The sequence below is a fragment of the Saimiri boliviensis genome, chromosome 7, assembly GCF_048565385.1.
Source record: "Saimiri boliviensis isolate mSaiBol1 chromosome 7, mSaiBol1.pri, whole genome shotgun sequence".
Taxonomy (NCBI): Eukaryota; Metazoa; Chordata; class Mammalia; order Primates; family Cebidae; genus Saimiri; species Saimiri boliviensis.
The window spans coordinates 100,864,992-100,891,026 of record NC_133455.1 but is presented as its reverse complement, the minus strand read 5'-3'; the positions used below and the strand labels follow the sequence as shown (position 1 = coordinate 100,891,026).

Genomic DNA, 26,035 nt, shown 5'->3' with positions numbered 1-26,035 from the left:
AATAAAAAGCAATGAAGTACTGTACATGCTACAATGTGGATGACCCTTGAAAACGGTATGCTAAATGAAAAAAGAAAAGCTCACATATGATCCCATATGTGTGAAATATTCAGAATAAACAAATTCATACAGCCAGAAAATAGACTAGTAGCTTTTGAGGGCTTAGGTAGGGGAAGGAGGTAGATGGATAGAGGAAGATTATGAATTGACTGATAATGGATACATGGTTTCTTTTGAGGGGGACAAAATGTTCTAAAATTGGATTGCTGCTCTGATTACACAACCCAACCCTTTAGAAAAAACCATTGGATTCTGTACTTTAAATTGGTAAATTATATGGTCTATAACTTGTATCTCTATAGAACTATTAAAAAATCAAGCATATTTCTACAGGCTGGCAACAAATAAGTAGGAAATAACATTTAATTAATGACATCATTTACATTCGCATTAAAAAGATAAAATACGTAGAAAAAATATAAGAAGTATTTGCAAGACTTCCACGCACAAAACAATTTATTTTTGAAACAGATTTAAGAAGACTGAAATAGAGAAAAATACATGCTTACTGACCAAAATACTCAGTATATTAAAGATACCAGTTTTCTACAAATTGATCTGTAAATGCAAAATATTTTCAGTGAAAGTTTCTGTAAAATCGTGTGTGTGAGTGTGTGTGTGCGTACATATTTGGCAATGTTATTTCAACATATATATGTAAATGCAAAATGGTGAAAAATAGACAAGGTAATCTTTATGGATAAGAGTAAAGTGGGAAATTTATAATATTAGATATTAAGATCTATTATAAAATGACAATATTTTAGACAGCGTAGTTTTAACATAAATATAGATAAGTAAAGCAATAGATGATTATGGAATCCAGAAAAAGACTCATATTTATGAGAAAAGTGATACTGCCATACAGAGAGAAAAAGATAAACTTTCCAATATATGCTCATTTAGATAACCATATTTAAAAATGAATTCTTATGCCTACCCTACAACTATACAAAAATCAAATTCAGATGTATAATATACTTAAAATGGAAAAAGTAAAACAATAAAGCTTTAGATGAAAAAATTAGATCATACCTTGGTAGACTTGAAGTACAAAAAAAGATGTATTTTTTTTTAATACACAAAATCACCTACACAAAAAATAATTTTAATTCATTGGACTTCATTAAAATTTATAACTTCTATTAATCAAAATACACAACTCAAAGTGTGAAAAACAGAGTAGAAGAAGATTATGCAAAACATATATTCAACAAAGAACTAACTCATATTCAGAATATATCAGTAACTTCCACAACCTAGCTAAAAATGACTGGCAAAAGATTTGAACAAGCGCCGGGCGCGGTGGCTCACGCCTGTAATCCCAGCACTTTGGGAGGCCGAGGCGGGTGGATCACGAGGTCAAGAGATCGAGACCATCCCGGTCAACATGGTGAAACCCCGTCTCTACTAAAAATACAAAAAATTAGCTGGGCATGGTGGCGCGTGCCTGTAATCCCAGCTACTCAGGAGGCTGACGCAGAATTGCCTGAACCCAGGAGGCGGAGGTTGTGGTGAGCTGAGATCGCGCCATTGCACTCCAGCCTGGGTAACAAAAGCGAAACTCCGTATCAAAAACAAAAACAAAAACAAAACAAAACAAAACCTCCTTTATAGCAGAATTTTTTTTTTCCCAGAATCTTGTCACATTCTAAAATTTTAAAATACAATTTAATTTCACTGGGTCTAAGAACAATATTTTCAAACCCCCATAATAGGATTCATCCCTCCTTTGTCCAAAAATTGTTTCAAAGACTCTCGACAAATTGTAAAGTAGGTAAACTTTTCCCTTTTTCCTCCTTTCAGTCCCTCTTATTTATTTTTTGAGATGCCTAGTTACTTTGTGATGCCCTGACTTCTTTTATAATGGAAATGATCACCATTGTTCCTTTCCCAAACACACTTTCTTCATGAGAGTTATTTTTTTCCACAGTGAGCTGATAGCCCTTTGGACTTTGAGAATGCATGAATGTCTGCTGGCACTTACATGTTGAAGGACTGGGAAAAAATGGACTGTCTCATTTAATAGTTTTGTCCTTTTTCAGAGAGAAAGAGAATTGGTGTTTTTATCCGTTTGTGCTTCCAGAATGGTTCAACTGAAATAGTATCTGAAAATGTTTTTCTGTTTTAAATAAATTGACCAGTAAGTAAAGATGAATAATTTAGTCTAAAAAGTATTTGCAGAGTTTGTGTTTTTGTCTTCAACTGGATTGACCTTTTTTTTTTTTTTTTTTTTTTTTTGAGACGGAGTTTCGCTCTTGTTACCCAGGCTGGAGTGCAATGGCGTGATCTCAGTTCACCGCAACCTCCGCTTCCTGGGTTCAAGCAATTCTCCTGCCTCAGTCTCCTGAGTAGCTGGGATTTTTTGTATTTTTAGTAGAGACAGGGTTTCACCATGTTTACCAGGATAGTCTCGATCTCTTGACCTCGTGATCCACCCGCCTCGGCCTCCCAAAGTGCTGGGATTACAGGCTTGAGCCACCGTGCCCGGCTGGATTGACCATTTTTTAAAAACTGAGTTTACAAAATGAGTTTATGGCTTTGGCTTGGTGAGTCAAAGTTTTTTAGCCTTTAACTTTTACTTTATGACCTTTTGACTTTATTCAGCATCAACTTTCAGGCAGCAATTTGAAACTTCAGGTATTGCCCAGACAAGACTTGCGCTTGGGAGAAGAGGCTGGAATTCCTACTCGCAACTCTCCCTGGGCCTCCTGCTTGCCAGAGGCAACTGCCACCCTCTAGGGCTCTGACATATTTGTCGTCTACTGTCTCCATTCTAATTGAGGGCAGGTGCAGAGCCTCAGGACTGTAACTTCTTAAAGACTGTAATTTTTGTCTGAAGTTGAAGGGAGGAAAAACAGGAGAGTAAAGTTAATGAAGTAATTAAAAGTTCTCATCAATAACAGTGGAAGTCGCAGACCCCATAGGGAGCGGACTGTGGCATCTGTTTTCAGTAGTGCTATAAATTCTCAGAGGAGGCCTATTCCTAGGTACAATTATGAAATTGCTGAAGTGTGCTTTAGCAGTAAATATTACTTTGTCCCTGGTCCCTGTTTGTTAGAAACTTGGATAGACACTTTGTTTCTGTTCTATGCCTTTCTAACGCCTCATGGATGTGCAGGCCCTGCCTTTTGGGGCAACACTCCATGCTCCAGTCCCCAACATCACGACTAAGAGCCTTTAAATAAGAGCTTACGGGTTGCCCATTCTGTTCCTTCCTGGCCTACATCCACTGACTAAGCGGAGGTGTCCTTCACTGTTACAGACACCCAAAGTTACACATGTCCCATTTAGTATAGGATCTCAAAAGGCCAAAACAAAAAATTGCTGAAATGTCACCCACACCAACAGGTTGATAGGACATAAGGGTTTCTCTAGTGAAACCGGCTATGGCACAGACTAACTCATAATCCTCTGGTTGAAGTTTGCTCACCTTGCACAGGGTGTTTTTCTCTCCCCATGTGCTCTGAACTGGATATGAACCAACTCTCGGAAACTGATTTTCTGTAAACCTGTACACATTTCTGCTTCTAAAAAGACATTCCTATGAATTAAAGACCGAGATTGGCCGGGCGCAGTGGCTCACGCCTGTAATCCCAGCACTTTGGGAGGCCAAGGTGGGTGGATCACAAGGTCAAGAGATCGAGACCATCCTGGTCAACATGGTGAAACCCCGTCTTTACTAAAATACAAAAAATTAGCTGGGCATGGTGGCGCGTGCCTGTAATCCCAGCTACTCAGGAGGCTGAGGTAAGAGAATTGCCTGAACCCAGGAGGTGGAGGTTGCAGTGAGCCGAGATCATGCCATTGCACTCCAGCCTGGGTAACAAGCGCGAAACTCCGTCTCAAAAAAAAAAAAAAGGACTGAGATTAGATGACTATGAATCATGTGTAATGTATAATCATTTATTGCTTCCTTTTTATGAGATATTACTGTTACTGAGACTTCTAATTATGTTTCTGTCCACAAACCACTGTAATTCTGGGTGCAGAAAAATGATTTATTAAACTGGGAGAACTGAAACGGAGCTTTACCAGGTCGTAGGTTTTTCTTTAGAAAAAAGCAACAGAATATTTATCTAAAAGACATGCACATCGATTTTTCCTGTATTTTTCAATGTTCTCCTCATGAAAGCCCAAAATGTCAATGTAAAAAAGAAGTATCTTTTTAGCATCTTGAGACTGTGAGGTGAGCATGAACTTAGTGAAGAAGCAGGCTTGGAGAAAGAAAAGGAAATGAATTTTAAAATATGAGAAAAGATACAAATAAAGTAAAAAATGCAGTTACCTTTTTCATAAATTGAGTCGAAAGCAACAACAAATAAAGTCATGAAACCTAAATGATTTTGTAAGCCTTGTCAATAGTCAGATGTGCAGGTGACAGATGTAAGTTACCTAATATGTGAGTTTATGTTTCTCCTTAGGAAAGTATACCAGTCTTATTTTACAGATTAAGAAATTGAAGCTTAGAGAAATTAAATTATTTGACTAAAATCACAGACCTCGTTGGAATTACCCAGATTCATCTCAGGTAATCTTATTTCTTTTCTTCCTCTCAGCTGTCTCTAGTGAAATATGGGGTAAGTGACTTCATCTATTGGGGAGTTGCGGTTTTCCATATGGAAAATTAATCTTCAAATATGTTATTCTAAATTCCTTCCAAGCCAAACATTGTATAATTGTATTAAATATCCCTTTCTAAATAAATGATTCCACTTGCCATTAATAGAAATAATCCTATTACCAAATGGGATGGCCATCTATTCAACTGGCAGCTGAGGGGTTGACACAGAAACCCAGATGCCAGAGAAGTGTTACTGGAGCAGGAATCAGTAAGCGCTGAACTGGAACTTCCTTCCTTCCTTCTTAGATACTAAAGAGAGCTTGGTATGAAATGATGCTTTTAACAGCACATACCAGAAAGAGCCTGGCAATAGGTATGTAATCAATGTTAGTTTCCTTTATTCCCTGGGTTCTTATCAGATCAACAAGGATGCTGGTGATTACTATGTGAGAAATACAAAAAGAATATTGAGGGTAGCTCAACAGTTAACATATAACCAAGGTAGAAAAGATAAGACCTGCTCTAGATATGAGAGCTTGTGCATGATAGAAGTAGAATTTCAATACAGATTTTCTGCTTTTTTTCAGAAATGCTCTCTCTGTTTATACTACACTACAAGGTTCCAGAGAAGTGGTACGTATGGTTATGAGCACAAAGAATAAGATTGCCATAGTAACATTTCCTACAAGAAGTAAGATAGGAACTTGGTCCACAATAAAGCATAAATAAGGCTTTTGATAGAAAAAGAGCTATTACACATAGCTTAGGACAATCTAAGGTAAGATCCTCAGTGACCTTGAAGTAAACAGAACCAGTGAGGAGACAGGCATATGAAAATAGCATATATGCCAGGCGCGGTGGCTCAAGCCTGTAATCCCAGCACTTTGGGAGGCCGAGGCAGGTGGATCACAAGGTCAAGAGATCAAGACCATCCTGGTCAACAAGGTGAAACCCCGTCTCTACTAAAAATACAAAAAGTTAGCTGGGCATGGTGGTGCGTGCCTGTAATCCCAGCTATTCAGGAGGCTGAGACAGGAGAATTGCCTGAACCCAGGAGGTGGAGGTTGCGGTGAGCCGAGATCGCGCCATTGCACTCCAACCTGGGTAACAAGAGCCAAACTCCGTCTCAGAAAAAAAAAAAAAAAAGACAGTATGAGAACTATGTTAATTAATTTAGATATATCAGTTTGAAAAGAGTCTTAAACATAAACATCTAAACCAGCAAACATATTCTAGTGAAAATAAGTTTTCATGCTATCAAAAATTGCTAGAGGTGAAAAATACAGGCAGGCTAAATCACCCCAGGAAGGCTTTGTGGAAGATGTGCAGATTGAACTAGGCACTTTTAGAGTGGTGTAAGGATGAGGTAGGCAAGAAAATGGGACAGCATGAGACCAGCTACAGGACCAGAGAGAGACTGGACCCAGTCCCTCACATTCAGACAATGACAGTGTTAGAGCAAAATCAAGTACAAGGTAACTGCCTTAAACTGCCTTGGGGAATGCTCATCATATACATTAGGAAGTAAGCATGTAGCACGTTGGCTGAGTCAGATTAATTTAAAGAGCCAAAAGCAGAGTATATATATATATTCTCTATTTTTTGGTGTGTGAATATGAATATACACACAAAGATTATACATTTATGCTTTTATCACAGTTTAAAAAATGTTAACCTGAATAACTTCATGAATATAGATGTATTGTCCTTTAAATTATATATATTTATATATTTACATGTTTTATGTGTTAAATATATATATACATATATTTTTTTGAGACAGGGTTTCATTCTGTCGCTCGAGCTGGAGTGCAATGGCACAATTATGGCTCATTGCAGCCTCCAACTTCTGGGCTCAAGCGATCTTCCCGCCTCAGCCTCATGAGTAACTAAAACTGCAGGAGTGCCACTACGGCCACCTAATTTAGAATTTCCTGTAGAGATGGAATCTCACCATGCTGCCTAGGCTGGTGGCGAACTCCTAGCCTCAAGTGATCCTCTCGCCTTGGCCTCCCAAAGCACTGAGATTATAGAAATGAGCCGACATGCCTGCCCTCAAAATTGTTTATTTAGCATGATTCTTCGGATGCAGTTGATTCAAAAGGCAGATTCAAAAGGCAGAAACATTTTTACAGTTTTAATAAGAATTATAATGTTGTTTTATAAGTATTTAACTGTTCACCCTTACAAGCTGTATACATGAATACATTTCACAGAACTGACATTTATCACTTAGGATTTATCATTCAAAGTTCAAGGTAAAAACGGATTCTCTTGTTTTCTTTTTCTTTTCATAGGGAGTCAAGCTTGCAAAAAACTGATTATTTGATGCTCTTCTAATTTTTGTGTTTTTCATTCTTAGTAAGATTATCTAATATTCTCTTTATTTCTATTTTTCTTTCCTCTTTAAATAATTACCTATTTGTACTTTTTGCTATTTTACTTGGTAACTGATGCTTTCTTTTATTACCAATGCTCTTGAATTTTTATATGTACTAAGTACTAACTATATATACATAAATTTAAAAAGATTTAACTAAATGCCAGATATAGGTGAAGGGGAGGAAGGCAGCAAATCACACTGCCACGTGTGTACCTAGGCAACAATCTTGCACGTTCTTCACATGTACCCCAAAACCTAAAATGCAATAAAATAAATAAAGTAAAATAAAATAAAATCACCTCAAGAGCCCTTAAAAAAATAAAAAAATAAAAATAAAAAATAAAAAGATTTAACTTTGGCCTTGGTGTAAAGATAAAATTTTTTAAATAGTTTATTTTAAATCTATTTTTTCTTTTTTTGTTGTTCATTTTAAATCTATTTTATGAGCTAGTCCACTTTTGTATGTTACAAAATGAGCCTCCTTTTAGAGACTGAATAAAATATAAAATATTTATTATTTACCTGAGTGGTCTTTTATCATTTCCTTTTGTTTTTTCTAAATCTTGACGGTCTTATTTTTACAAATATAGTAAATAAATATGAATATAGTAAATAAGACACCTCCTTAACAAGGTATCTTTAGCTATCAAGGTCCAGCTGAGAAATGTTAATAAGATACATATTTTGGTCTCACAAGTATTAGCAAGAGAAATAGATGAAGAAATACCTTGGACAGCATGGGTTAAATGGATATGCTATAGAACAAAACATATTAATCCAATGAATGATTACATACCTTTATTAATTATGGATAAAGAAAAAAGTTTTTGAGTGTATTTTAGTGATGAAAATTAGGGACAAGATTTTCAGATCTGGTTATGATGGACTAATGGGATCAGATTTATCCTCAGACCTTACACAAATGAAAAATCAGACAAAATAAATAAAAACAACAGTTTTTGGACATTAGACATTAGACGGCACAGGACAGCGGTCCCTGAAAGAAGAGAAACAGATTAGATGGGTCCTGTGATCACCGCTGTTTACTACCTGGATGAAGGTTCCAGGTGGTAGCATGGAAAGAAAGAATTGAAACAGGGTCCCGCAGTCACTCTAAAGGGATGAGACAGAACTAAGCATTCAAGAGTACAAAGCAGACAGAGTTCACAGAGCAGGCAGCAGAGAGATACTGCACAAATGGAGAGCTCTGAAGAGCCACAGAAGATTGACCTCAAATCCTCGGCTGAGTACTGATCAGCACGTGTGTGTGAAAAAACTACCTGTGGAGAGGGTGAAATTCACCGGCATCCGTCAGAGCTTGCAGAATGGTTCTCGGAGATCACACAGGGCAAGGAATGGGTCATGTTTCCCATAGCTAGAATGAAGAAACCTCATTGTTCACAGGACATTGGGTAAAGTACTCAGAAATGCCCTCCCTGGATAGTGGGGACAAATTAGCTCTAGAATAAGGGCTGCTGTGTTCTCACCTGACAAAGCTTTAAAAGAGCCTTAAAAAGATCAAGCTGTTTCCAAGTAACTTAACTGAATCCAGGAACAAAGGTCAGAATTATTTTTAAAAATACCAAAAAAAAAAAAATCAACATTTAAGAATACAAAATTTAGAATGTCTTTCATCCAATAAAAATTTACGAGGCATGCAAAGAAGCAGGTACATACAATCCATAATTAGGAGAAAAATTGATCAATGGGAGTGGACCCAGAAATGATACAGATTATAGAATTAATAGACAAAGACACTAAAACAAAAATTCTCGATTACATATGTCCAAAAAGATGAAATAAAAACATGTAAATAAGGTATACAAAAAATATAAAAGACACTAAATTTTTAGGGATGAAAAATACAATGTGTGAGATGAACAATACACTGATAAGGTTATCAGCAGATTATATTGAACACTGCAGAAGGAAAGATTAGTGAATTGAAGGCATAGCAACAGAAACTATCAAAGTTTAACGTTAGAGGTATTTCCTCCAGTTACCGGACATACAATCCCAAATTCAGTATGAGTTTCTCTCTTGACTGCCCAGTCAATACCCATCATTATTCATCCAGAGCTGTGAGTAACGGGCCAATGCAATCCCTTTGCTTTCTATGGGATTCTCAAATCCTCATTTATGGCCCATGGCCATTTTTAGCTTTTGATATTCCCGTTGACAAGCAGAACAACTGTTAGTAGCATTTGGAGCTTTTGAAGGCAATAACGACATACATACTTTTTCTGCCCGTTGTTTCATTAATTGCTTGAGTGCCTTTTTGGCAACTCATTTTGTATACCTAGGAAACCTCTTCCAAAGAGTGAGCAAGGACATGTGTTTTTTGATTCCAGTGTTCTTGAGAATTTGTAAGGGAGTTCTTTCGATGGCCATCAACAAGTCCCACTTTCATTTTTCCCTTTCAAATACACAAAGTTTTCCATAATAGTGCACCACACTAGATTCTTTGGTTTTGTTTTTGAAATATCATCCACGGACTTTTCATCTAAGTCCCTTTTCTAAGCTACATTGCCTGTCAATGTTTCAGGCAACTAAAGAAGAATCAGTAAAAACAGTAAATGTCCATGCCATACCAGTATTGTTAGTATCTGTTTTTCTTTGAAGCCATGAGAAACGTCACTCAGTGTTAGCCTTGGAGCAGATTTCTGTTTGGTCGTTTCATCTAACATGCAATCACTAACTGATTTCAGGGCTGCTGCTTCCCAGGCTGAGGGCCAGCCCTTCTCCCTTAAACTGCCATCTGTAAGCTGCTGCTGCTGCACTGACCAGGGAGAGGGGCCCATTCCACTATAGGTTTAGCCAGTATCGGGTAACCCCCTCACGCATTCTTGAATCTCTCCTTTCCATTCAAGGAGGAAATTCTGTACATTTCATTCCTTGCTGGAATGATATGATATAAACAGGATGCTATGAGTTTTAAAACAATTTTATGTCCTTCAGTAAGAGAAGCAATTTCAACTAAAACCCGGTAACAAGCTAGCAATTTCCTTTTAAATGGTGCTACAGCCAGGTAGCTTTTTATTACGAAAATCCCACAGGCAGCAACGAAGTGGCAGTAACAGGCTTTTGCCAGCGGCTCCAGTCAGCATGGCTTGCTTGTGTGTTGCAGAAACTTCCCAAATCGCTTGCGTTTGGGACTCTTGAGGCCCCAAAGGGCTTTACAGGGGCTTCTTAATTTCCAAAAACATAAAACAAAAACAAACAAAAACCACAAATGTATTATCTTCCTCAAAAATTCAGTCAAATTCAGCATTTTTCTCGATAACTTTATTAACAGGGGTATGTCATTTCTCCACCATCTTGACAAGCCAACTATCTTTGCATCTCTTGCTTTCACTTTGGGGCTGGCAGAGACAATGACTTATTTTTGGTTATCTGAAGGATGCCTCTAAACTCCGCTGTTCAGGTGATGTCTAAGAATTTTACCATTTGCTCTGGACCCTGTTCTTCAGTTGGGTTAATCAGCCTCATATGATTAACAAGCATTATACAGTAACTCAGTCTCTGCTAGGTCTTCAAATTAATAATGTTAGTTTCCAGTTGAACAAATCTAAGTATCTTCTTCCCAAGCATCATGATAAAAAGAAAAATTTTAATAACCCTACGGGAACATAGTAAATATATACTAGAATTCATCCCACATGAATGTATATTAGCTTTGCTTTTCTCCCTGACATAGAAAATAAGGTTTGGGGCAAATAGATAACAGAATATTACTCTCTTTTAGATTCTTGCAGAGCTTGAATTGTGATACTCTTTTGGGCACAGCTGATGCTACTGGTAGGATCACTTTATTCAGTCCTCTATAATATACAATTAAGCTCGAGGATCCATCAGGTTTTCTTCTAGGCCATACTAGATTATTAAACAAGGAATCTGTGGGCATTATCATGACTGTATCTGATTCTTAATTAAAGCTGAAATTCTTCCCCCAACATATTCTTAATTAAAGGTGAAATTATTCCCCCATTCTTAATTAAAACTGAACCCCCCAATCCTATATTGTTTTAAAATAACCATTTGAATATGCTTAAGCAATTCTAAGGGTTCCCATTTAGCATTTAATTTAACAATTAAAACAGGATGTAGAGAAGATTGGCACAGCCTTTTCCAATGGATCGGGTAAGGAAAGAGTCCTCCATTCAGATATCATGCTCATTTAAAAAATATATTCTGGTTGGACTGAGACAAAATCATACATTACTTTCACTCATAAATACTGTACTAATATGAGGAACTTGAGAATTCATTTAATATGAGGGACTTGAGAATCCACATGTTTTGGTATTCAAAGCAGGGTCCTGGAACCAATCACCTGCTGATACCAAGGGATGATTTTATCTACTTCCAGCCACACTTTCACCTGCAAATTTTCTGTATTTAAGTATATTTCCCTTTTACTTTTCATTGGCAGGTTTAAGTGTGACAGTAGATTAAACACCAATGTCCAGCAATCCCAATAATATTTCTTCATCATCCCTCACCATTTTACTCATACTAATGCATATGGCCTTGTGTCTTCTGCTGGGAATTATGCCAAGAGACATTGGACCACATGTCACTCACCTTCCTCATAATCCTCTCCTTTACTTTATACTGTTTTAATCAGCACTGATTCTAAAGAGATAGTGTGTGTGTGTGTGTGTGTGTGTGTGTGTGATCTTCAGATTTGAAAATTCAGGTTAGGACAAACTGAACAAGACCTAATCTCTCACAGTGATCCATTAACACTTTAGAACTTCCCCCGTCTATCTCCTCCCTTTCATGCCATTTGAAAAATATCAGAAATAACTTTTTTAAAATTATGCTAAGTTCTGGGATACATGTGCAGAACGTGCATGTTTGTTACATAGGTATACATGTGCCCCGGTGGTTTGCTGCATCCAATATATATTAGGTATTTCTCCTAATGCTATCCCTCCCCTAACCCCCAACTCCCAACAGGCTCCCGTGTGTGATGTCCCCCTCCCTGTGTCCATGTGTTCTTGTTGTTCAACACCCACTTATGAATGAGAACATGCAGGGTTTGGTTTTCTGTTCCTGTGTTAGTTTGCTGAAAATTACCATTTCCAGCTTCATCCATGTCCCTGCAAAGGATACAAACGCATCCTTTTTTATGTCTGAATAGTATTCCATGGTATATATATGTCACATTTCCTTTTTCTAGTCTATCATTGATGGGCATTTGGGTTGGTTCCAAGTTTTTGCTATTGTGAACAGTGGTGCAATAAACATACATGTACATGTCTTTATAGGAAAATGATTTATAATCCTTTGGGTATATACCCAGTAGTGGGATTGCTGGGTCAAATGGTACTTCTGGTCCTAGATTCTTGAGGAATCACCACACTGTCTTCCACAATGGTTGAACTAATTTACACTCCCACCAACAGTGTAGAAGCGTTCCTATTTCTCCACTGCCTCATCAGCATCTGTTGTCTCCTGACTTTATAATGATCGCCATTCTAACTGGCATGAGATGGTATCTCACTGTGCTTTTGATTTGCATTTTTCTAATGACCAGTGATGATGAGCTTTTTTTTTTTTTTTTTTTTTTTTTTAATGTTTGTTGGCCACATAAATGTCTTCTTTGGAGAAGTGTCTTTTCATATCCTTTGCCCACTTTTTGGTAGTTGTTTTGTTCTTGTAAATTTATTTACCTTTTTTTAGATTCTGGATATTAGCCCTTTGTCAGGTGGATAGATTGCAAAAATTGTCTCCCATTTTGTAGGTTGCCTTTTTACTCTGATGATAGTTTCTTTGGCTGTGCAGAAGCTCTCAAGTTTAATTAGATCTCATTTGTCAACTCGGCTTATGCTGCCAATGCTTTTGGTGTTTTAGTCATGAAGTCTTTGTTCATGCTTATGTCCTGAATGGTATTGCCTAGGTTTTCTTCCAGGGTTTTAACGGTTTTAGGTCTTATATTAAAGTCTTTTATCGGCCGGGCGCGGTGGCTCAAGCCTGTAATCCCAGCACTTTGGGAGGCCGAGGCGGGTGGATCACGAGGTCAAGAGATCGAGACCATCCTGGTCAACATGGTGAAACCCCGTCTCTACTAAAAATACAAAAAAAAAAAAAAAAAAAAAAATTAGCTGGGCATGGTGGCACGTGCCTGTAATCCCAGCTATTCAGGAGGCTGAGGCAGGAGAATTGCTTGAACCCAGGAGGCGGAGGTTGCGGTGAGCCGAGATCACGCCATTGCACTCCAGCCTGGGTAACAAGAGTGAAACTCCGTCTCAAAAAAAATAAATAAATAAAATAAAGTCTTTAATCCATCTTGGGTTAATTTTTGTATAAAGTGTAAGGAAGGGGTCCAGTTTCAGTTTTCTGTACATAACTAGCCAGTTTTCCCAACAACATTTATTAAATAGAGAATGCTTTCTCCGTTGCTTGTTTTTGTCAGATTTGTCAAAGATCAGATGGCTGTAGATGTGTGGCATTATTCCTGAGGTCTCTGTTCTATTCCATTGCTCTATATATCTGTTTTGGTACCAGTACCATGTCGCTATGGTTACTGTGGCCTTGTAGTATACTTTGAAGTCAGGTAGCGTGATGCCTCCAGCTTTGTTCTTTTTGCTTAGGATTGTCTTGGGTATGCGGGCTCTTTTTTTATTTAATATGAAATTGAAAGTGGTGTTTTCTAATTCTCTGAAGAAAGTCAGTGGTAGCTTGATAGGGATAGCATTAAATCTATAAATTACTTTGGGCAGTATGGCCATTTTTACAATATTGATTATTCCTATCCATGAACATGGAATGCTTTTCCATTTGTTTGTGTCCTCTCTGATTGCCTTGAGCAGTGGTTTGTAGTTCTTCTTGAAGAGGTCCTTCACCTCCCCCTTATAAGTTGTATTTCTAGGTATTTTATTCTCTTTGTAGCAATTGTGAATGGGAGTTTACTCATGATTTGGCTCTCTATTTGTCTATTATTAGCATACAGGAATACTTGTGATTTGTGCACATTGACTTTGTATCCTGAGACTGCTGAGGTTGCTTATCAGCTTACAGAGATTTGGGGCTGAGACAATGGGGTCTTCTAAATAGACAATCATGTCATCTGCAAGCAGAGACAATTTGACTTCCTCTCTTCCTATCTGAATACCTTTTATTTCTTTCTTTTTCCTGATCGTCCTGGTCAGATTTTCCAATACTATGTTGAATAGGAGTGGAGAGAGAGGGCATCCTTGTCTTGTGCCAGTTTTCAAAGAGAAGGCTTCCAGCTTTTGCCATTCCTCTCTGATATTGGTTGTGGGTTTGTCATAAATAGCTCTTATTATTTTGATATATGTTCCATCAATACCTAGCTTACTGAGAGTTTTTAGCATAAAGGGGTATTGAATTTTATTGAAGGTCTTTCTGCATCCATTGAGATAGTCATGTGGTTTTTATCATAGGTTCTGTTTATATGATGGATTACATTTATTGAAATGCGTATGTTGAATCAGCCTTGTATCCAAGGGATGAAGCTGACTTGATCATGGTGAATAAGATTTTTGATATGCTGCTGGATTCATTGGACAGTACTTTACTGAGGATTTTCACTCATTTACTGACATCGGTAAATACTCATGGATATTTGTTTTGCGATTGGGTTGTAATCCAAGGAGCTCTTTCAACTGGCTTCTGTGTCCCTTTGACATATGCCCATCATTGCGTTTGACCATTCTCTAACTTTCTGGCACTATAAGATGCTCCAGGCTCTTCTCATATATGCCTTGTTCCAGTTCTAGAATCATCCATTTTGTCAAAGATCTCTGGTACCTTTTTGGAAACTAGTATAAGAAACAAAGATCTCAGTGCTAAAATTTTATATCATTTTAAATCAACCATCTAAACACTTCCCTCAATATAACTGTCCCCTGATTTTTCCACTCTGTTTACTTTTATTTTTCCCTTTCTTCTTAATAATTTAAAGCTCCCTATCACTAAGCTCATTCTCAGGAGCTGAGCAAGGAGATGCCTGAAAGCTTCCCCCACATCACGGGGTCTTTCCAGCAATAAATCAAATAAGGTGTCCAAGCAGTAAAAGCACTTTTATCACAGCATCAGTCATCACCTGGGTGGGGAGGGTGGAGCATAGAGTTATGAAAAAGCTTAGCATAATTATATAAGGACTCCAAAATTGCTCACATTTTTAACATTTCAGCAGCCTCAAAGGAAGTATTTCTGTTAGTATTTGCTCTTCCAATGGCACTATCGAGAAAAGAAAATAAAAAGATAAGCCTCGCGTAGGAAGAAAATATTTGCAAATTATATGTACGATAAAGAACTTGTACCTAGAATATATAGAACTCTTAGAACTCAATAAGAAGAACATAAACAATGACATTTTTAAATGAGAAAAAGAACTAGACACTTCAAGAAAGATTACCGATGACAAATAAGCACATGAAAAGAAGTTCTACATCATTCTTTGCCAGGGAAATGCAAATGGAAATAAGTGAGTGAGATCTCACCATATATCTGTTAGAATGCATAATTTAAAAGTTTGGCCATTCCAAGTGTTGGAAAGGATGTAGAGCAACTGAACTCTCACATGCTGTTGCTGGGAATGTAAAATGGTACAACCGCTTTGCAAAACCATTTGGTGGTCTCTTAAAAAGTTAAATATACACCTAAAATCATATATATATATGACCTATTCTTTTTATTCCTAGGTATTTACCCCCCAAAAAGATAATTTCATTTTTGGCACGATGCCCTCTAGTACTTACTTACCTGACTGCAGCAAAATCTGAAGCCTCCTGTTGAGATGTTGGCATCGATGGATAATAGAACATCCATTAACCCAAGTCCTTGGATGACTTTATGCAGCAGAGCTTTATACCACCTCCTACCCGGAATCTATGTTGGATATGTAGTGTGAGCAAGAAATACATTTTCTATGGTTTTAAGCCACTGAGACTTTGAAGTTATGTGTTGCCACAGCACAGACGCACCCGTTGAATACAGTTACTATGCTGGAAGTTTCTCATTTCTCACTACTTTTTTCACAGTGTTTCCTGAGATTGGGTCTGCTTTCCTCCCCTTTCTCCCTTGTTACTATTTCTCTCTTTTCTGTTCTGATAATCACCACTTCCTTATACCTTCCATCTTACCCTTTTATGCACTCTGTAGATTTTCTCCATCTTTATTATCCTTCTTCATGCATGCGGTCATTTTCTATTACATCACAGCCAGTTATGCTACCAAGACCTATTACTGGGGACAAATGTGGAGGTGTTGCTAAAGAAGATGGGTAAGATAAACAAATCATTTACTTTCTTCATCTTGCTGTGATTTATTAGAGAACAAGTTAGATTCAGAGTCCATACTCAGTCATCATTCAAAATCAATCATTCAGAGTAAAAATACCTAAATATTCAAACCACTTATGAGCTAATGATCAATCTACCCTAGCCCAATATACTTCAGTGCGATAAGGTGTATTCTCCTTAAAAGAAATAAAAAGGGATATATAGAAGGGAAAATAAATACTGTTATAACAAAAATATACGTCAATACAGAGGACTAATTAAGATAAAAATTTTATTTTTCCTTAAGACTAATGATATGTCTGGAGGTCTAGACTGGCTGGGTAGCTTTACTCCACAAGGTAATTCAAGGATTCAGGTTCCCTCCATTTTGTAGTTTTGCCGTCTCTTCTGAATCTATTCTGGGACAGAATCAAGCCCTGGTTAGTGTCCAATGCATCCATTTTATGTGATGTAATATATTAACTTATTTTCCATGCAGATAAAGAAGTAGTAACTATGTACTGTCCTTGGGAGAATTGAGAAAATAGTCACTCACATAATTTTCTTAAGGGAATTATCTGGGAGCCATGCTGAGAAAGGCCATCTTAATGTGTTGATCTTGTCTTACTGGTCAAAGCACAGTCATTGCCACGTCCAGCCCACAGGAGGGTTAGACAGAAGAAAAAAGGACAAGCACTTTGCTTTTAGGAAAAGGTTATATTTGTTTCTTTGCTAAGGTATTGTAAAGCAATCAATCATAAATAGGGTCTCTATCTGGGTGGCCAACTGTTAGGAAGAAGGAAAAATGGATTTTGGAATACAACCAACAGTCTACCACAGAACTGGAGTCATTGTGGGGGGTGCGGGTCAGATTACACATTGTGGGAGGTCTGTCATCTGGAAGGAATATTTACTGCAATGACTTCACACTGGTTCTGTTCACAACTTTCTTGGCTCTTCCTCTCACCCAATCTAGCAGTCAGGTCCTGAGAATGGCACTTTTGTTTAATTGTGAGCCATATTATATCTCTCTATTCAGACAAGTTTAATGATTCTACTGACACATTCAAGACAACAGGCTTTAAGGCAGTTTCCAGGAATTTAGTTGCTATTGCACTCTGCAGTATTTATCACCATCTAGCACATCTTATACCAACTGATTTTGATTATTGATTGCCTGTTCCAACTAAAATGGAAACCCCATGAAGGCAGGAGTATTGTTTTGTTCTTGTTGCTTACTCTGCTCTATTTCCAGTGCCTAGAACAAAGTTACCATAATAACTAGTGGTTGCAGAGCGTTTACTATGTGCTTTGTAACTAGGATGACTATGCAATTTATATATATATATATATATTTTTTTTTTTTTGGAGACAGAGTCTCGCTCTTGTTACCCAGACTGGAGTGCAATGGCGCAATCTCGGCTCACCGCAACCTCCGCCTCCTGGGTTCAGGCAATTCTCCTGCCTCAGCCTCCTGAGTAGCTGGGATTACAGGCACGCGCCACCATGCCCAGCTAATTTTTTGTATTTTTAGTAGAGACGGGGTTTCACCATGTTGACCAGGATGATCTCGATCTCTTGACCTCGTGATCCACCCGCCTCAGCCTCCCAAAGTGCTGGGATTACAGGCTTGAGCCACCGCGCCCGGCGTAATTTATATTTCTAACTGGGACACTTTTGAGAGTGAAAAGAAGTCTCTATTAATAGTTATGCCAGAATGATAGAAATAATCAAGACTGTTTCAAGCAAATTGGGATGCGTGGCCACTCAGTGTGTAACCATTCTAGGTGTTTTACGTGTATTTCCTCATTTAATATTCGTTACAACACTCCGGGTAGTTACTGCTGTTATTCCCATTTGACAGATAAGGAAACTGCAGCATAGACAAAATAAATAATTTAGTTAGGGTCACGCAAATAGTATTTGGGGAAGCCAGGATCTGAATACAGGAAGTCAGGCTTCAGTGCTCACGATTATCCTGATACTATAATAAAATATTTGTAGCTTAAAAGAATGAACTGGAAATATCCTCTCTGATATTGCTGTAGTTTCAAGTTCTCTCTATCAGGATATTTTGAAAAGGGATTATTCACTCTTTTCCTCCATAAAGAATAGTGTAACTACATGACTTGTTAATAGCTCCGTCCAAATGAAAGAAAAAGCTGAGAGCAATTTGGAGCTTAGTGTGAAATAGATTCCTATATTAGCTTATTCAAATACAAGAAATCGATTCTAGGTATGGGTAAATATAAAAACAGATACTAATTAATTGAAAGCAATTTGACGTTTATCATATGAAACAGTTAGCTTTTCACTGAGGCCTGCACAGTCCTCAAGATCTCTGTGTTTTGGGGTGGTTATCTGCCTCATGATGCAAAGTGGTGGGTTCGTCTTCTGCAAGTCAAAGTCATTTTCTCCTCTAAGAAAGCCTCCTACGTAGTTTTGCCATTTTCTAGGAATAGGAGGGCAGGGAATGAGGCCTCATGAGCCTGAGCTTTCAGCTGAGGTAGAGAGAGAGAAGATAGGGATTGTAACCAGAAAATTTAGAGTGGATGCAGGAATCTCCAGAACTCATTCCTGTCAACCCAGCCTGGGCATCATGACAAGCAGAGAAGTGGATTCTTTAATAATAATAATATAAAATAGTTCAACCCTCCCACCCCCAAATACCAGATATTTAGATTTTTTTAAATAATATTTTTACACAATGACTAGAATGTTTTTCTATTAGATGTGACACATTTCTAAGGACATCGTTATCTCAAGTAGAGAATTGATGTGGAGAGAAAGGGGAGTGAGATAGAACAAGGAAAATTTATTCTCATTTTTTCAATATTAGAGCCTAACAGAGTTATTATCTCAAGATTATGAGTGACTTTCTTCGGAAATTTTTGAACTTTCTGTTGAAATATTTGTTGAAAATTTCTTCTAGAAAATTCTGTTTCTCAGTCTGTCAATGTCCAGATATCTCGATACTGAGATATTAACACCCACATTCACAGCATTTTTTTTGTTGTTGCCCAATACTCAAAATTATATTTGTCCAAGATCTTCAGAAAACTTACGTCTGTCTCAGAAGAAAGCACATGACATTGATATTTAATATTTAACACACCAGCAGACCACAAATTTTAAGTTCCCAACATTTATACTTGAATTATGCTCACATATTTTCTAGAGCTTTGAGAGAACCTAGAAACAAATAATAGGCAACAGTTTACTCCCTTGCCTTCACTTAGAGATCTTAGCAGAGGAAGTACAAATGGAAAAAGCAGTACATCTTTGTGTGTCACTAGAGTTCCAGATGAAGAGGGACAACATGGTAAATTTTGGAAGGTTCATGAATTTCGGAGTCAGACTTTCTGCATCCACACTGTGCCAACGATTTGTTTTTCTCATTAATCCTCTCATTCTTCAGTTTTTCATGACCTTAGTAAAGGGATCAAGATTAAAATAAAGTACATATATATCCACGTCAAGAACATCTGATAGGGTACAGTGAGAAGAGCACACAATTTCTGTGGCATCCTTCCCAATAGCCCTTGAGCTCAATCTATTGATGAGAAAACCTCAGACAAACGCCTATTGAAGGGCATTCTGTAAAACAACTGATGAACACCTTTCAAAAGAGCCAGCGTCACAAAGGCAAGAAACAACTAAAGAACTGTCATAGGATGGAAGAGACAAAGGAGATAGGACATCTAAATCCAAAGTGCAATCCTGGATTGGATCCTGAAGCTGAGAAACAATGGGAAAACTGGTGACATTCAAAAAAAGTTAGATATTTACTTTGTAGTATTGCACAAAGAATAATTCCTTAGTTTGGTTATTTCATTTTTATGTGCAATATTAGCATAAGGAAAAACTGTATACGGGCATAAGGGAAGTCTGTGCTATTTTTGCAACTCTTTTATGACTCTAAAGTTATCTTTTTTAAAAAGCTTATTGTGAAGACGTTTAAAATATCCTAGAAAATCTGCAATTTGATTTTTTAATTTTGCTGCTCTTCATAGAACTTGGTTTGTTACATCAGTGAGCCTGAAAGGCTACTTTGTTTGCAGGAACTTGTCAGAGTTACTTTCTTACTTCTTTTTAACTTTTCTAATTTACTCAGCCTCTTGGGCCAGGCAATAATCTGAACTGCCAGAAGTGTTGGTCTTGTTGACAATCCAAAAAGATACAACTCTGTGGCTCAGAACTTTTCTAAAGTCTCAGGTTTAATGAGGGCATTAACCAGCCCCTGGAGGTTTGAATGCTTCCAAACATATTTTTCACCTATTGCCTCTGTACTAATTGGAGGCAGGTGCACAGCCAGAGGCCATTAACTTCTCAAGGCCTGTAATTTCTGTTTGAGAGTGAAAGGAGAGAAAAGTACTAACAATGTTAATGAATGAACTCAAACTTTTTATCATAGTAATAAAAACAATAATGCCTTTAGGAGATGCCAACTTCGGCATCTGGTCTCAATGGGATGTTAGGAGACCTGTTGCTCAGCACAATCAGAAAGTTGCTAAAGTTTGTTAGAGTAGCATCTGCTCCCTGTCACTGTTCTCCTGGTCCACCTCTGATGCTTCAACCAAGACCCTCGATCATACTGTGTCCATTGTTGGCCAGGCACCCTCTAGCGCCGCCTCTGGTGGAACACCGCAGTTAGCTCACCTTAAGAGATATGTTTCTTGTTGCTATGTAACATCTGACCTTCCTACCAACCTAACTTTACCTCCATGACCTCATATGAGATATGATTTTGTTAGAAATTAACAGACTTCCTTTTATATCTTCAGCTATTATATTTTAGAGAAGTCCTTACGACCAAGAGAAGTGGACTTATGGTAGGGTGAAATTTACTCTGACAGGTGGGTTGAGGCAACTCAATGCAGAAATTTTTGATTCTGTGGGTGTCTATCCCAGAAATGCAAGAATTTGAATGTCCTATATTTAAGTTGTCATTGATTACTGAAGATGAGCCTAATGACCCTAATGCTGAGGGAACCTTCCAAAATGTTTTGTTCAATAAACATGAAGTTAAGTAGATTTTGCATTACTTATAATTGCTCAGAAATCCAAGGATTTGGTTTTAATTGTTAATATTGCCCAGATACTCCTAATTTATGTTTTTCACTACTTAAAAAGTATAGGACAAGATGTTTTAATATAAATTACCTGATAAATAATCAAGACACTTACAGTTTTGTTGAGTTTCTGGACTTTTTAGACCCTTAGAAAACTGAGTGCAATATACTCCAAAGATTACAATTACAGACAAATAAGAAAACTTTTGTTCATCAGATTTGAACTTATCTAACAAATAAAGAATAACTGATTTGACTGGGTATGGGGGCTCACAGCTCTAATCTCAGCAGTTTGGGAAGCCGAGGTGGGTGGGCCACCTGAGGTCAGGAGTTTAAGACCATCCTGGCCAACCTGGTGAAACTCCATCTCTACTAAAAATACAAAAATTAGCCAGGCATGGTGGCGGGAGCCTGCAATCCCAGCTATTTAGGAGTTGAGGCAGGAGAAATGCTTGAAGCTGGGAGGCGGAGTTTGCAGTAAGCCAAGATTGTGCCATTGCACTCCAACTTGGGCAACAAGGGTGAAACCCCATCTCAAAACAAAAAAACAAAAAACAAAAAACAAAAAAAAAAAACAAAAAAAAGAATAACCGATTTAACCTAATCACACATTTCATTTGTGGTCCAGATATAGCTAGAATCCATAACTCTAGATGGTCAAGTGTGGTTTCCACCTCAGTGTGCCATTTTTTTTTAACCAACAAAATAGTTCTATGAAATGAACTAATCAGAGCCTGAAGCTCAAGACAATGGTCTGAGGTACTAGAGTCTGAATCATAGATCAGGAATTTGTCAAACAAGCAAACTAAATAGTAAGATAAATAAAATCAGAAATTAAACTGAGGAAACAGATCAACTGATGACTGACAGAGAAAGCTGCCCTGTTTCTTTCCTCAGTGGGTATTTTTGGATATTTTGCTACAGCAATGTGGCAGCCACCATAGAGGCAGAATAAGTATGGCCCATGCCTCGCCCTGCGCCGAGTAGTAAGGCTTACAGCACGTCTCCACAAATGGCACTAAGTCCCTGCAGAAACACGTTCATGTGTGTCATCATCTCCTGCCATTGAGTCATAGCCTCTTGAGTCCATAGAATCTGCAGGGCAGTGCAGGAATATGGCTGGCCACACAAAGAAGGAGTACATAAATGTTGCTGGATTTGGAGATCTATTTGTTAAATGCTCACTTGTTTCAGAGTGTTGTGCCACTTGATGGGGAAAGACTATTATTACAAATAATGAAAGTTATTTATTAGAACTTACTCTGTGCTAAGCACTCTTCAGGTAGTGACATACCCAGTTGGCCTTTGCAAGAACCTTTTCATTTCTGTTTCTTCTTTCTTAGCACAGCCTACCCTTCTAAGAAAGAGGCTAGGCTGGGCACAGTGGCTCACGCCTCTAATCCCAGCACTTTGGGAGGTCGAGGTGGGTGGATCATGAGATCAAGAGTTTGAGACCACCCTGGCCAAGTCAGTGAACTTCCATCTCTATTAAAAAATATATATGTACAAAAATTAGCTGGCTGTGGTGGCAGGCACCTGTAATCCCAGCTACCCAGGAGACAGAGTCAAGAGAATCGCTTGAACCCAAGAGGCAGAGGTTGCAGTGAGCTGAGACCATGCTATTGCCCTCCAGCCTGGGTGACAGAGCAAGATTCTGTCAAGAAAGAAGAAAGAAAGAATGAAAGAAGGAAGGAAGAGAGGAAGGAAAGAAGGAAGGATGGAAGGAAGGAAGGAAGGAGGAAGGGAGGGAGGGAGGGAGGGAAGGAGGGAGGAAAGGAAGGAAGAAAGGAAGGGAAGAAGGAAAGAGAAAGAAAAAGAGGAAGGAAGAAGGAAGGAAGGAGAAAGGAGGGAAGAAAAAGGAAAGAAAGAAAGAAGAAAGGAAAGAAAGAAAGAGCCTAAAAAGGCCACATACTTCCATTCACAGCCTCCCTTGTAAGTATGAATGACCATGTGATACAGCACATCATAAGAATTAGTACTCACATACACTTAACATGTGTCTTGCACTGTTCTAAGTGCTCTGTCTCTCACATATATATGTAATCAATCTTCATACCAACTCTTAATGTAGACACTATTATTCCCATTTTATAGGTGGAAAATTAACATATAGTGAGGCTTAAGTAACTTGCCCTGATCACATAGTCAGTCAGTGGTAGAGCTGGGATTCTATTTCAGACAATGTAGCTCTAGAATCCCAGCTTGGAGCTAGCACAATGTTGACTCTCAGGAAAAAGACAAAAAAGGAAAATCTGTTGGTAGGAATTCTGGAAAGGGGTTTTCTCTCTGCCCAAAGCAGAGAGATGTAAGAGAAGGCTGCTCTCCTCCTTACTTTCTGGTTTTTTTAAGACAGAAGTGTTGCAGGCGTGACACTTAAAAGAGACCACAGCATCCTGTAACCTTATGAGTGTAGCAGTGCTCAGGACACAGGGCAATGTTACAGTGGAAAGATGTGAAGCACTTGCATTCATTTGACATCAACGAGCCACTCATCAAAACTCTTAGGCCATCTAAAACTGATGTAATGTGAGATAAATATTAACCACCTTTTAATATTTAGTTTTAAAGCCAATTTGGTTAGGTATTCTGTTTCCTACAGCTAAACTTAGTTAAAAGATAATCTTTTGTTATTTCATTTAATCCTCAACCCAGCATTATAAAAATGTATTTTTGTTATCCTTGTTTTACAAATAAGGGAACTGAGGTTGAGAGTTTAGTTTATGCAGCTGTTGATCGGCAAAGCCAGGATGCAAATAAAAAGTCTTTAACCAGTGCGCTATGCTTTCTGTCGATGTCTTCCCTCAAAGACCACCAGGAACACACCTGTAGTTAAACAAGCTGTGTTTATTTCTTTTTGCAGTGAGAGAAATGCATGCCACAGAGTACCTTGCAGTGCTTCATTCAGAGGGTGTTATAAATAATTCATCATAGGACTTGGGCTGTGTCAGGTAGTTTTGGAGAGTTTAAACAAGCAGAGTTTTGATCTGGATTGGATGCTGCGATGGTTAATATTATGTGTCAACTTGACTGACTTACATGCCCAGATAGCTGGTAAACATTATTTCTGGTGTATCTGTGTGGGTATTTGTGGAGGAGAGTACCATTTTGATCAGTAGACTGAGTAGAGAAGATTACCCTCACCAACGTGGGTGAGCATCATGCAACCTGCTGAGGGCCCAGGTAGAACAAAAAGGTGGAAAAAGGTGGAATTTAGTCTTTCTCTTTCTCCTTGAGCTGGGGCATCCAGCTTCTCTTGCCCTTGGACATGGAGCTGTGGTTTCTTGGGCCTTCGGACTTGGGGACTTATATCAGCGTCCTCCCCGATCCCAGCCCTGGGGTTCTCAGGCCTTTAGCCACGGACTGAGAATACAGCGTAAGCTCCCCTTGCTTTTAGGCCTTCAAACTCAGGCAGAATCACTCCCTTGGCTTTCCTCGTTCTTCAGCTTGCTGATGGCAGCTGATGGGACTTTTCAGCCTCCATAATTATGTAAGTCAATTCTCGTAATGTTTCCTTTTCTGTATCTCTCTGTATTCTATTGACTCTCTCTGTATTCTATTGACTCTCTCTGGAGAGCCTTGACTAATACAGATGCTGTCAGGAAACAAGACTAATTCTAACACTGAGTATCTTAACAAATCTTTTCCAGAGGGAAGAAAAACTATAAGAAATCTGCAACTTTATTTGGTAAAGAAATAGCAGTAACCCATAGTAGACAGAATAGGAAGATACGTGGTCTTTCCGGTGGTTTGACAAATGTTTATGCGTTTCTGCTTCTATTGTGTGTTCATGATGATGAAGTAGTCTTTTTTTTTTTTTTTTTATCTTGCTCCTTGTCTGAAGTTGATGTTCTGTGAAATTTTTCTGCTGCACAGGACAAAGCCATGAACAGGTCCTCTGAGTGTCAGGGTAGCTCCTAGATGTCAAGGGATGCTTTTCTCTTTCTCGTGTACGCATTTTCAGAAACTGATGTTTTTTTCTTAAGGTGAGTTTTCTAAATAACATTATAAGGTGTTTTAAAATTTTGGTTTGTGTTGGTACTTTTAATATATTTGGCAAACATCTTCCTAACAGTGATACTCATTTTCATTCTTTCTTAATCTGAATATACGGGAAATAAGTGAACATTTCTTAATCACTTGGCATTGTTATAAAAGATATTTTCTGTACACAATTTAGAAATAAAGTCCAATGGATACTGACATCTATATGATTGTTTTTTCCTTGACTATTTAATTCCAGACTGAGATAGATGTATATTTTGATTTCTCACTATTATCGGCTTTCTTTTCGTTGATGTCACTTCTTGGTTTTTATGGTTTTATCCCTTCAACATCTTTGGACCTGTATATCTAATCCACTATGAACATGAAAACTGTAAGGCCAATTATATCTAAATTTAACATGATATTTGATTAGAGACCATAGACAAAATTCATGGAATTTGTAAGATTAAAAACAGTTATGGCCAGGCGCGGTGGCTCAAGCCTGTAATCCCAGCACTTTGGGAGGCCGAGGCAGGTGGATCACGAGGTTGAGAGATCAAGACCATCCTGGTCAACATGGTGAAACCCCATCTCTACTAAAAATACAAAAAATCAGCTGGGCATGGTGGCGCGTGCCTGTAATCCCAGCTACTCGGGAGGCTGAGGCAGGAGAATTGCCTGAACCCAGGAGGCGGAGGTTGCGGTGAGCCGAGATCGC

The 26,035-nt window shown here is 38.1% G+C and overlaps 1 long non-coding RNA gene across 1 annotated transcript; it reads left to right on the top strand.

Annotated features, from left to right (window-relative positions):
• Window positions 1-2,332: 2,332 nt before the first annotated feature.
• LOC141585174 (uncharacterized) lies at window positions 2,333-17,617 on the top strand. The gene is made up of 3 exons (XR_012518553.1): window positions 2,333-5,257; window positions 14,420-14,583; window positions 15,683-17,617. It is a non-coding gene; the product is annotated as an uncharacterized LOC141585174 (long non-coding RNA).
• The last annotated feature ends 8,418 nt before the right edge of the window (window positions 17,618-26,035 follow it).